A 13,773-nucleotide genomic window follows, 5' to 3' on the forward strand; every position below is an offset into this window, starting at 1 on the left:
TTAAGAAGTACAAATAAAGTGGGTGTGCCACTATTAAAAAATGGACTAATGGCCACTACTGAAAAACCAAGAGCTGCCAAATGGCATGAGAATTGGTATAACTTATTTCTTATAACCTGGGGGCAGGGAAAAGTCCTGGAGATCTCAGATAGTGTGTAGTTTCTGTGGGTAAAATCTAAACAACCTGCAGTGGCTGATTTTAAAAAAGTCAATAATGACTTAAAAAGAAATGGAAAGCCAATGAGATCAGAAGTGATACAGGAAGGCTGAAGAGTAGAAGACTCCATCAATACAGGTAAGATGGGCTGGAGAAGTGAGAGAGGAGGCCAATGCTAGCTAAATGGTGAGAGGAGTAAGAGAGTGAGAGAAATAAGTTCCATGAGGTTGGATATTGCAAATTCATCAAGAGGTATAAAAACTATTGGCTTGATCTAAAGCTCATTGAAATAAATAGAAGTTTTTCCATTGACTTCAGTGGGCTTCGGATCAGATCGACAATGGGCAAATTTGAAAGATCTTGAAATTAATAGGAAAGCAGTGGAATCATATGAGAATGAGGATTAGATGTCTGAGAAGTTATACTTCCCTGAGTGGAGTTTTTAGAGAGATTCCTGAGATATCAAATTCCTCTTCTGAATTGTTCCAAAGCAACATAATTTCATCTATATGCAAAGGTCAATATATTTTTGACAGAGAAGATGCTTTTCATTGTTTAAATAGACTGAAGCCACAAATTTCAGAGCAGACTATCTCGAGTTCAGATTTCATACTATTATTCATGGATGTTTGGATCTAGGGTTTTCGTTTGGCCCATGTTTAGCTTCTGGGAATTTTTTATTCCAAATATTTATCTGGCAGGCACAATTGAGACACTTCCTAATCAGGTCAATGCAGTTTTATGCATCTCAAACTTCTGTAATTCATGCCAGAAAAAGAAAACATTTAGAGTGAGTTCCTCATTCATGTGCATTAGAAATTCATGGTTTAATAATTTCCTCCTGTTAATCATATTCTGTGAATTGCTGTCTTGTTAATTTTTTAAATGTTCCTTCATTTGTATTTGTTCTGAATTCAGTCTTATGCGTATTTCCTCCCTGAAATATCTTTGGATGCAAGCTCTTGATGTAATTGGATATGTTGTAATTCATGATAATATTCATGTTATAGTGAAATGTTCACTTATTTCTGCAAACTATAAGATATTTATATGACATGCATGTATTATGTATCTATATTTGCTAGAGGTGATTCAAAAATGCAACATTCAAATCTGGGTTTGCATATTTGGAGGTGTTCAAACAGGTCTATATTTTCAATGTATCTAATTTAATCTATAACTATTGTATCTGAATGACTTGACACAGGCACGTTCTTGACTCTGGGATGTGAATCACATGAAGTCACGTGGATATGTGTCCTTGAAACTTATTATTCATTTTCCTCATGGTAAGTGATTCTGAGCCTTTGTAATTGCTTCTTGTAGCACTAAGGATCTGTAACGTTGCCGCTGGTTTTATTCACAACCTGTGAGGAGGTTTTTGGGTTTTTCTTTAAATCACATATCTGCTTCATTTCTGCATATATTATCTGTATATTTATTGCTTTGTGCAGTTATTTTTATTATTATTTGGAGAAATCTCATTCACCAAGGGCAACATTTTGAAAATTGCCTATGTGATTTAGGACCCTACATTCAATTTCTCAAAGTGACTCAAGCACTTAGGGGCCCAAATCCCAAATGACTTAAAATCAGGTTTTTGTTTTTTCTCCACTGAAAAAAGGTTGTAACTGAAGTCAGTGAGGCTATCACCAGGGGAAAATTCAGCCCAGTCTCATGTAGATAAGGAATCTCCGCACCTCTAATGACCTCAATTGTCTCAGAACTGTGCAGATATTTTAGTAGTTGATTTGGAACAATACTGTACAAATGTTTCACAGGATAAGAGCGATCAGAAGGAACTTCAAATTCAGGCGAAGATAAATATAAAATATGAAATAAACAAGTGTAAGTAAAAGAGCCTGGACCCTTAATTTATACAGTGTGCTGACAGCAATGCTTAGCAGTTAAATGCTTTGTTCTTGCTCACAGGCATTTTAACCTTGTTTGGCCCAGTCCTGGGAATTTTAGTGCAGGAGGATTTCTCAGTGTTTTTGTTTCAAAAAGGTATTGGGATTGAGTGGGATAGCTTGAAATAAATAACATACAATTTAAGCCTTTGTCTAGACTTGATTTAAACCTTTTCTCACCCAATTCCCTACTTCCCCCTCCAGGTCATCAAGAAGGTGGCAATGAATATTATCTTCCTTACCCATAGCTTTGTCCTGATCCTCTACAAATCCCTTCACTGACTTCTGCATCAAGCTAGCTTCTCATTCTTGTCTTCAAAGTTCAGTACAATTGTGACCAGACAAAATCTGTTTGTGTTTCTTATTGTGATCACACCACTTCATTCATTTCTTCTCCTTTGTTCATCATCATGGTTCCTTCCATGCTACTCCATATGTCTGCAACTGTTCTAGTGGATAGATCCTTGGTCTCAGAAGACCTGAGTTTTAGTCCTTGCTCTGCTACTGTCCTGCTATTTGACCCTGGGCAAGTTACTTAATCTCTGTGTCTCTGTTTCCTCTCACAGCCTTTTCTGTTTAGATTTATTTATTTATTTAAGAGTAAGCTCTTCGGGGCAAGATTGTCTTTTAACGTGTGTGTACAGTGCCTAGCATAATGGGCCCCCAATTTAACTTGGGGCCTGTAGCTGGTACAGTAATCTGAATAAAAATAATAATAATCCCACCTCCTGTTATGCCTTTTCCTGCCCTGGCCATGAAGCATGCTACATTCTCCCCACCGCAACTCACTATACTTTTTCCCAGTTCAAGTGCCTCCCAAAGGCTTACAACAACAATCAGTGATCAAAACTGAACATTTGAAATGTTCAGTGCAAATCCTTCTTTATGCATCCAGTCTTCTCCAGTTCATTATGTTAGAATGTACATTCTTTAGGACAAGGACTGGATATATTTTAGAACTTGCCAAGCACATTGTAGGCACTTATACACTAAATATTAATATATAATCCAAATGGGCAAGAAATTCCACTATGTTTTAGATTTAGTGCATGAGGAAAACAGAATCATTTCATTCACCCCTTCAATTGATTAACTCTTAATGACATATACATTTGGTTCTTTCTTTTACAAGAACGCTTGACTTGAGGCTGTAATATATATGGGTATGTGTATATAGTATACACACATACCCATATATATTACAGCTTCAAGGCAAACAGTATTTTATACATAACACACCAATCTCAGATATAGACTAAACTCCAAACATTAACAATATAAATAAACGGATAGATGGAGTGCTTCTTACTGGAGAAAAACAAAATCTTGCTCCAAGGGGCCAAGTTCTGTGGGAAAAAATGTGTTTCTGTCTAAATTTGGCTGGAAACCTCACTTCATTATCGCTCCTGCCTGTGGCCCATTTGTTATATTACTGAGAGTTATACAATGCTGTCAGCTGCAGGGAGCAAGGAAGAAAGATTAGGTAAGGGGGCACTCAGATCACAGTTTTACCTTGTGGCTAACTTTAGTGGCAGAAAAACACAACTAATACAATTGTTTTTGTTTTCTTTCTTTAAGGAAGGACAGGGGATTTTTACATGTGCTGGTTTCCACACCCTATTCCTTTAGTAGATCACCTTGAATTTCAATAGAGCTGTGAAACTGCCAGCAACAACAATCTGAAAATTACAAACTGAGGGGGGACAGCATTAAAAAAAGAGAGAAAAAAAAAGAAACTTCATCTATAGTCACTGATGTGCAATCTAGCCGCACAGATAATACTTTGCAGTTATGCAGCATCTTTCATTTAAATATGAGAAGGGATAGCTCAGTGATTTGAGCATTGGCCTGCTTAAACCCAGGGTTGTGAGCGCAGTCCTTGAGGGGGCCATTTAGGGAACTGGGGTAAAAATCTGTCTGGGGATTAATCCTGCTTTGCATGGGGAGTTGGACTAGATGACCTTCTGAGGTCCCTTCCACCCTAATCTTCTATGATTCTACGTCAAAGCACTTCACAAACATGAATCTAAGCCCCCATAACTGCTATGCAGCAGTTATTATTACCCTCATTATACAGCTGGGGAAACGGGGCACTGTGAGGTTAGAACACTCCAGGCTTTCAGTCTCCTGATTCATCTTTGCTTTTTCATTTCTTTCTTCCAGTATTTACTTGTATTCTTTTCTTCTAGGCCATTTGGATGATAACTTACATTTAAATTCTACAGGATCGCAAAGAACTGTACAGACTTTATGGGACAAATACTGGTCACCTTTTTCACAAGAATAGCTCCACTGAATGAAACCACCTGTATTTCCAAATTCTGCTCCTGCTGAAGTCAATAGGATATTAGTCATTGACTTCAGTGGGTGCAGATAATTAGGATTTGGCCCTATATATAAAGAGCCTCTATCTCCCCTCTGCCAATGTACACAGGCAACTGCACAGAAATGTAAATGTAAACAAAGCATAAAATAAAAGGAAAAGCCAGATGATGTGGCAGCAGTAGCATTAGAAAAACTGCGGAGGATCCTATAGTGTATGACACCCAAAACACTATTACTTTCAGAAGTCTTTAAAAACCTATTTTATTTTCATGACCATTATCTAGCTACAGGACATTTATCCCCATAGCATTTGAGCTTTTGCCAAATATATCTTAAGGAGTCTTAATGATGACTAGTTCAGGTATAACATTCATACATCCCCAAAATTGATTTTTGTTTAATCTTCAGAAACATTGGGTTAACTTCTCCACAGCCCCATTTTTTTCCCCTCACTTGTCAGGACTACAAGTGACTAAAGTAGAGATGCTGAAATATGTTAAGACAGTGCAGTCAATTGGAATTTTTCCGTTGACTTCAATAGGGCAGGATTTCACCCCAGGTAGATTGTAGGAGGAAGCATTAGACATCTAACAACAAACAATACAAAGCCTGCTTGTTTTCTCAAGACTTCCAGTCCAGTTTTGTAAACGTAATGGGCTTATTTTTTTTTTAAACGGCCCTTGATTTTTCTCTGTTGCACATTATAGATCAGGGATTGGCAACCTTTGGCATGTGGCTCATCAGGGAAAGCAGCATATCCCTTGGCCCGCGCCACTTCCTGCAGTCCCCATTGTCCTGGAATGGCGAACCGAGGCCAGTGAGAGCTGTGATCAGCCAAATCTGTGGCTGCTGCAGGTAAAGAAACCGTCCCATCCCGCCAGCGGCTTTCCCTGACGGGCCAAGTGCTGAAGGTTGCCGATCCCTGTTATAGATGCTCAGTCTGGAACTTGAGTTCTGAATCCCTGCGGGGGGGGAGAGGAATTCAGAACCTGAACTTCAGCCTGAGCTGTAAGGTCTACACAGCTGTTTACAGCACAGTAGTGCAAGCCCTGCTACCATGAGTCTGCAGACCTAGGCTGGGAGACTTATTCCCAGCTGCAGTGGAGATATACCTACAGAGACCTGCATCTGGTCTAGTAGGGTCAGGTAAGATGTGGTTAGGCTTCTGCCTTTTGGGTGTTCCTCCAGATCTTTATATGCTCTCCCATTGCTCATTAGGGCTACTGCATTTGTGAGCTGAAAAGTGTTTTATTGAACCTATTGTTTTAGGCCAGTCAGCTTTGAGGAAAAGCTATAAAAATAATTAGATTTTCTGGTCACGAGGCTTATTTCCTAGTCTATTGTTTATAGCCAAACAGGAAACCAGTGGCATTAGTCACTGGAAGGCTATCAGGTAATTGTGTCAGCTTTATCACTTCCTGAGCTAATGCTTGTAGGAAGTAAATGTAAAAACAATAAAATTTTCAGTAAAGGTCCAATTACCATGTGAAAAATAGAAAACCAATAAGAGTTTAACATTTGACTGAAACTTCAGTATAATATAGCTAACTGAAATCAACCATAAAAATGGCCATCTGCCAGACGAATATATTGACCTATACAGTATAGGTTTTTTTGTTTACTTCTGGACATCTCTGGTAATGTACTAAACACTATTAAGTCCCAACTTTGAAAGTATTCCTTTTGTTTTCTCAATTACATATTCTAACATACTAGCAAGCTTCTGGAACCTGAACTTTATAAGAGAGAAAAAATATATATGGACTCCTACCAAAAAGCTGGTTTCAAATAACATCCAGACCTAGACACAGAACAGAATTTGCAAATATCTTTTCAACAAGTAAACCAAAAGCCTATACCTGGTCTTCTCCAAACTTTGAAGTATCTGAAAACTACATCCAGGTGTGAATTTCACACTATAGGCATGAATAGAAATGAATAATAAAGATACCTAAGAGTGCCTCTAAAAATTAAATTGAGTAATAGTCATATAGAATGTGAACAATTACCTTTCTGTCCTTTCCCAGTGATAATTCTGCACAGAGGTATCTGATTCAAGCAGGGACTGGGGTGCAGTATATAAAGTAGAAATAAACTATTGAATAAGAAACAGATGTGCAGTGTAGAAACACCCACTGATAGTATAATAGCTAGCTCTTTCTCTCGCTCTCTCTCTCTCATATCTGTGCATTGAGAAGTTTATACTCAGTCAATAAAACAGAAATATATATAGTGCAAAGTATACTGCATGCATTTCTCTTTATATATATAAATATAAATACAGAGTGAGATGTTATACTTGTAACATAGTTATGTGAGTGTATTTAAGTTGCAAAGTCAAGCACTCAAAAGTTGGGAAATACCAGAATAAAGGTTGCCTTCCAATTTGTTTTCCTTTTTCAGTGAAATTTCACTTCAATAAAAGAAGTTCCAATCATTTGTAGAGCTGTTCAGAGAATGGAAAACATTTTTTTCCACAAACAATTTTCAATAATTTGTTTTCATTTTTCATCAGTTTTCTTTCTAAAGTCTACAGGCATTCTCTTACCAGCTCTATTGCACACAATTACTCATTTAGAACTTCACAGTGGAAAATATCACAGAAACAAAATCTTCTGTTCTAGCAACAGACTTGACACCAGCTGAGCTGAGAGAGAATCACTCCTAGGCATTATCAGTGTAGAACCTTTGACACACAGGTGGGCAGCAAGGCAGTGTTATAATATATTCAAAAAGTCACAAATGAGTGAAATGCGCTGTATGTTCACTCACCTTGAAGATAACACATACAGAATCATGACTCAGTCATCATCTCTTTAGAGTTGATACCAGCTGATTTGTATAATTGCCTATATCCTTCAATGAGAAAGCAGTTTGTACACAGTCCCAACAGTTAAGAAAGGGTGGACTTGTTACACATTCTTTCATCTTCTGATAGAGAAGCAGAGCAAATGGTGAAATCAGGAATCACACTTTGTTTCCATCATGTACATCATTCAGACAACACACACTGCCCTCAGGGTAGCCACCAGCACTAAAGACATACCCACAGTCTTGCTTTTAGAAGCAAAGTTAGTATCCAATATGACAGATTTTAAAGTCATGCTACAAATGTGTTACAGAACTAGACCAGACTACTAGTACCAGGACAGTCTCAGACTTGTCCTGATTACCAACATTTTAGCTCATTGCTTGTTCATAAAGGGATATAGTAGATGATCTGTAATCCAGTTTTACAAGTATTTTTTACTTAGTACTAATAATCATGTTAGGAAAACCACAATGCAAACTGCATAGGACTAATGTATATATGGAATTGCATCTTTTAAAGAAAGTTTGTATCAGTTTAGCTCTGCTCTCCATGATAATTAAGTAACTACAAAGATTATAGTGAACCTGATCTGTCCTATGGTTTTTCATTAAAAATACAACTAATTCATAGTCCCTGTTGGAGACAGGATACTAGACTAGCTAGACCATTGATCTGATCTGATATGGCTGTTCCCATGTGAATTTTGACTGAGTTTTGCTCTGAGGCATTAGCTTTATTCATACTTCTATCTCAAATAAAATCTTGACAGGTGTTGAACTCATCTAGTTCACAACTAAATAAAATATTTATGTCAATTTGTGCAAAGGGGAACATCTGAGTTTCACTGACTCTATTAATAATCATTCTATAAGTAGTTTTTGTATAGAGTGGTCTCAGAATTTAGTTTCTCATGATGCACTTGTAATGTCTAATCAAAAAGGTGAGAAAAAACAAAGACAGATGACAATGGATTAATTTTAGCTGCTCTGTACTAAAGTAGTGCTATGTCCATTACACACTTATAGACTGTGTACAGCAGCAGCTTGTTTTTACAGTTCTGGTAATGCAGCTGTGACCTGCTACCCTTCTGCTATTCCAAGCCTGAGAGTCATCTAGAATCGGTCTTTAGGGATTTGTAAATAATGTGGTCTCACCTAAGACCTACCCACTCCACTTGGTATTGTAAATTATGAGTCTGGGAGGAGTGTCTACAAGTGAAGTTTTTCTTTTCTAAATAGGAAGAAGATGGAAAGGAGGCAAATGGTAGGACCCACATGGAAATGATGGGGGGCTGCTCTCGGAGTGGAAGAGTATAATTGAAATGGCAGTCCATTAGACAATTCTTGTATTCTTCTAAAACTAGGAAAGACCATGCCTACCAACCTGCAATACCCTCTCCCATTCCACCCTATTCTCCTAGTCTAGACCTACACTTCTTGTTAGAACTTAAACATACTGTGCTCTGCCTTATACAGTGGCTTTCCAGAGTGCATAAATGTGTACAAGTATGATGTCAGCGCCTGCACCCTAAAAGAATATTTGAACTTGGATCTAAGGACTTGAGAGTCAAGTGCATTAAGTCTTTATGTCTAGGATGCCCTCAACCACCTCAAACTAAAGCTATTCACTTATTATGGTTGGATGGCATCTTTACTTTCACCTATATAGCACCATGCATTGCTATAGGACAATATGAAAAAATAACAATAAATATATTTAGCCAGATTCTGTTCTTGTTACTTACAATAAGTAGCATCTGACTTCACAAGTAGTCCCATTGAAGTCCCTGGAATTTTAGCTCACTGCTCACTACACTTCTTGTAGAATAAAATGCCATTCATCAGCACAAGTAAGGGAAACAGAATTTGATCCATAATAATTACTATCACTTTCAGGTTGTTTTTAAATGCCCATTTAAATGATTATACTGAAACATGACTTTAGAAAATGGTGCAGAATAAAATAGTACTGCAGAGGCATTTTTAAAAAAGCATAAAGAAAAACAACTGCTTCTTGATAACCTGACAGAAATAAATTTTGAGTTCAACATTAGAGAACAAAAGCTGAAAGTGAAAGTTGTAGCCATAGGGGTCCAACCAAAGTGAAGCTGCCAAACACAGTAAAAGTAAGCTCTTATACAAGGGAAAGTAATTTTTCATACTTCTGTGAAATTATGGCTGAGTCTTTCATTGTGGACTGTTACTGGATTTAAAATGCAGAAAAGGTGCAAAGAAAACCTTTCAGGCTAATGTCACAGTCCATCTGCTGGTACACAGAGTTTATTCTGCTGACTGTTTTATTTGGATAATGTGATTTGTTCAAAATAAGAAACCCAGTATGGTTCAATCTTTAATGATATGGCACAAAGAAAGAGCATTGCTTTACTGTCCATATACAATTATTACTATGACACCTGGAAGAACTGACATACTTTAAGAGGGAAAAATGGTGATTAATTTTGCGCTCATGAAAGTTTGTTAAAGTGACAGCACTAAGGAGTGAAGTTTTTCATCCTCTGAACAGGGTCAATTCAGATACAAGCAGGACACACTTCCTTCACTGTTCTTCCAATATACCTGAACCTTAGGGACAAACTACAGAAGAGAGGGGAGTTGAGTCTTTATGATTATTCAGCCATTTGCCTCTCTGCTGGGAACTGCTAGTTGTAGTGGTATTTCTGTGAAGTGAAAAGCTGTTCAATAGAGACTGGACTGTGAGCACTACCTCACACCTCCTATGATGTATTGAGGACCTTAAACTCCTCTTTGCGTCAGTGGAAGTTGAGTGAACTCAGTGTCTTGCAGGACTGAGCATCTCTTCTCCATGAAAATACAACAAAATTCTGGATTTCCACTGGGGACCTAGTTGTGAAAGTATTCTTTTATCCCTCATGTCCAGTCACCAAGGAACTTACAACCCTCCTGGGATTTCTAAAACAAGCCCACTAATTAACTACCATTTTCACTTTATATGGCCAGCTCTCCATCTCAATACAGACAACTGACCTTCCTTTCTCACATCCAAGCAGAGCATTTCCAGCCATCTTGCCAACTATTTCACACCACAATGGTGTGGGTACCCTTCAGTTTTATCCAGATGGAAGTTCGATAACCATTATAATAATACATAACACTTACATGTGGTCTTTCATCCACAGATCTCAGAGCACTCAAGAAGCATTAATTAGGTAAGCCACACAACAACTTGGGAGCCAGGGAAGTGTTTTTAGATAAATAAAACCGAGCCATGGAAAGGTTAGGTGACTTGCCCAAGGTCATACAAATCAGTGGCACAGTTGGGAAGGGAAGGCAAGACTGTTTGCTATTCTAACACTAGACAAACTGCATTCCTAAATTGGAAAGACTATATGAAATAAAAAGTAGGAACAACCCAGATTCAAATATGTCATGTTCTTCTAATCTCCTCTCTGTTGCTTATATTTCTCAAACACATAGGCTGGCACTTATCAAATTTCCCTGGCCTTGACAAACACTAACTGGGTGATCATAACGTGAAACTTGTGCCATTGCCGACATGACTTTTTTTTGTGAGGGGCTCAAATCACCTTTAAATCAATTAGCTACTTGGCCCTCACTGTCCTAAACCTGCTCCCCTGTAAAATGAAATAAAATAAAGCAAAACAAAAACAAAATCTGTTCTTTCCCTTTAGATTGGAGTCTGGAATGCTGGTTATCATTGGAATTGGTCACTTTTTGTTCGAGCCCTCCTTTATCCTAGCGATAGAGCTACATATACGGCTATCCTCTTCCAAATGGACAGGAATGTTATCAAAATAAACCTGCCCAGAAGCCCCTCTCTCCCTTCCTCCTTCCCTCCACACTAAGTGAAATATTAGACTGCTTTGAAAAAAGAAGTGGAGGGAAGCCCTCAATTAGGTTGAGCAAGATTGAGATGGAATTTTATATTTATAGGTATTTTAACTTCAGTGTTGTTATTGAATCCTGCATTCAATTACATTGCAGTTGCACGGTTAATGATCCCCTATATAAATATACAGTATCATACCAAAAACCAAGAGAAAGGTGGTTATCAAGAGGTCACACTGTTTAAAAAAACAGATAAAATGTAGCTTTGGGCCACTTTGACCTAGCCTCCCATATACTATTTTTGTGCATGTTCAGATAGGTTATGATTTACACACTTTATCCTCACTGCACATTCTCCTTTTCTTTCGTAACCTTCCAGTATACTTTAAGATCTCTTTTGACTACAATACCTAAAAGGCTATATGGGCCATAAAAATGAATACCTCTGAGATTTCCCATTGGAACAGTAGCACAGCTCTCCTGAAAGGATGAGCTGTATGTTTTTATTCCATGTGCAATATCTGCCACTTTGCTGCAGCACTACATTGTGATGGGGTCTAGATGAAAACTGAATCTTGTCTAACTTAAAAAAACAATATGAACTTGAAGACTGAAGTGCTAGGAACCATAAGTATTATGAAGATGAACATTGTACCTTTAAGGTGACAGTGGAGTTAGTTTCCTGTCAATCTCCCATGTCCCCTAGGTCAGAGGTTGACCTCTGAGGTTGAGAGAGAGAGAGAGATAGAAGCCACCGTAAGAAGAGTTACTTCTGGAAGAAACTGCTCCTGTAATACAGATAACTTAAAATAGCAAGTGTTACAAATTGTTTATTATAGATGTGTCTTCATAGTTACTAATAGGTTTAATAACTCAGATTGAAAGGAGGTACATAACAAAGATAGTGAGAAGAATCCAAGACATGTTTAGTTCCCTACCATTCCAAAAGATTTTACAAACCATACTAAGTGACTGAAAATATATGTATAGGAATAATTTCACCTACCACTGAAATGCAGCCACCTCAAGGGTCAAATGTGGCAGCTGTCTAAACATTTATTTAGTGTTGTCATGTGTTGCTATACAAAAAAATTAAGAAGAATGCCATGGCCATAAGAAACTTCCAGACAATATAGAAATTGAATTGTTTCTAAACAGAATGTTTTACCAAGTTTTCCAGAAGTAGCTTGTGGCTCTTTTAATCACCTAACGTTCAAATATTCATTCATAATATATTTTATTTTAATAATTAGGATTGTGGAAGGTTTAATGAAAATACATCCCCCAATTACCATCTACGTTGAGTAATTTTCCACCAAACCAACCAAATTTATCCCAAGTGTAACTCTGTTATTTCCAACAGGCTTACACCAAAGATAAATCTGTTCTTCTGTTTTAAAATATCAGATCCTTCTTTGTATTTCTGAGGTCAACTTCTGTTTTGTCATTAACGTCAATGGAAGTGGAAGTCAAGTCATCAAGTCATCTAAAGGGACTAAATTAAAGGGCAGTATGCTTAGACAAAGAGGTTTTTTTGTGCAATATAGAATCAATCTTTGTCATTCACTGCAACAGGAAGTCATCAAGGGCAGATTTTAAAAGGAACTGGATCATATTATAATATTTGTGGATATTTAAGCAAAGACTATAACAAGAGGCAATCAAATCTCATGCTTCAGGGTGTAAAATGATCATAATTAGGGATCAGGAAGGAATTTTCTTATGTAAAACACTGTACAATTGTCCAGGTGCAAGAGAGGGATCAGGTATTAGTCAGAGTTGGGGCAGAATGCCAATTATGGTCTGTGATATAGGTTCCTATTAAAACACAGATGTTTGCTTTAATTGCAGGTAACGTATAAGACAGTGTTTCCGTGAAGCCAAACAGTTTACATTGTATAAAAGACTGCAATAGATTGTTAAGAAAATATAGGTTACATTTTAAAATAAATAAAAATAAGAGCAGAGGAATTGTGAGGTGGGTTTTTAGTGTTGTCATAAAGCAAAAATGTGAAACACAGAAACCTCAGAGACAGTTATGTCCCATAACTCAACTTTGTTTTCTATCCCACACATGGACCAAGGTTAATATCAGGTAACATTACTACATAACTAGTCATTTCTGCTTCATAAGGTCACCCACCTCATCTTCAAGGCTGTTCTGTCAGCAGGGAAAGAGACACAGCAGATCCAGGGCATAGGTGGCAAAAGGAACATGCTTACTCAGGAAAAACAAGGAAGGAGAAACTTCTTGCTTAGTTCATGGCTGCCCAGAAAGGATTGCCTGGTCCATGACAGAGCCACAAGTAGGCACACACAATGGTTACAAAGGTCCAGGCTCTAAAAGAGACAGGCAATCTAAACAGTATGCACCAAAGGTTCTCAAATTGGAGGTCAGGACCCCTCAGGGGGTTGCGAGGTTATTATGTGAGGGGTCGCAAGCTGTCAGCTTCCACCCCAAACCCTGCTTTGTCTCCAGTATTTATAGTTGATCTTCATCTTAGAATACTCACTTTGACATGAACAAGTGATGGTGCCCTTAAAAGCGGAGTGCTCCAGTTATGTGTACAGAAATAACCACTTGCATATACTGTTGAGGTGCTGGTCTACTGCTTTGCCACAGGCAATGTGATTTCTGCAAGTACAAATGAGAGGTATGCTCACTATTGCAGGTGCAATGAATTGCAAACTCAAGAGTGGGTCTTCAAAAACAGAACACAACTGAACATTTTGGTCTAAATA

The sequence above is a fragment of the Gopherus evgoodei genome, chromosome 4, assembly GCF_007399415.2.
Source record: "Gopherus evgoodei ecotype Sinaloan lineage chromosome 4, rGopEvg1_v1.p, whole genome shotgun sequence".
In the NCBI taxonomy this organism is placed as follows: Eukaryota; Metazoa; Chordata; order Testudines; family Testudinidae; genus Gopherus; species Gopherus evgoodei.